This window comes from Etheostoma spectabile, chromosome 14 (genome assembly GCF_008692095.1).
Source record: "Etheostoma spectabile isolate EspeVRDwgs_2016 chromosome 14, UIUC_Espe_1.0, whole genome shotgun sequence".
Classification (NCBI taxonomy): domain Eukaryota; kingdom Metazoa; phylum Chordata; class Actinopteri; order Perciformes; family Percidae; genus Etheostoma; species Etheostoma spectabile.
In genome coordinates this window covers 5,043,611-5,043,859 of record NC_045746.1, presented here as the reverse complement: position 1 = coordinate 5,043,859, position 249 = coordinate 5,043,611, and positions in this window count along the sequence as shown.

Sequence of the window (249 nt, the reverse complement as noted above, 5' to 3'; positions counted from 1 at the left end):
CTCTCTCTCTTTCTCTCTGCATGCCTTTCCAAGCCCTTGAGTAGTGCCTGTAGACACACATTAACATGCTGCATGTGACCCTGTGGAAATCCAGCTTGCCATTTATCTATCTATTTAAAGGAAACACGGTTCAATCGTTTAATAGCTGAACCTGGCATTTACTGATGCATATTTATTGGATGTTGGCTCAGTTTAAACAACTGGGTAATTTAGGCACAAAGTAGTCGCCCCTCGTGAAGTGACCGGGAG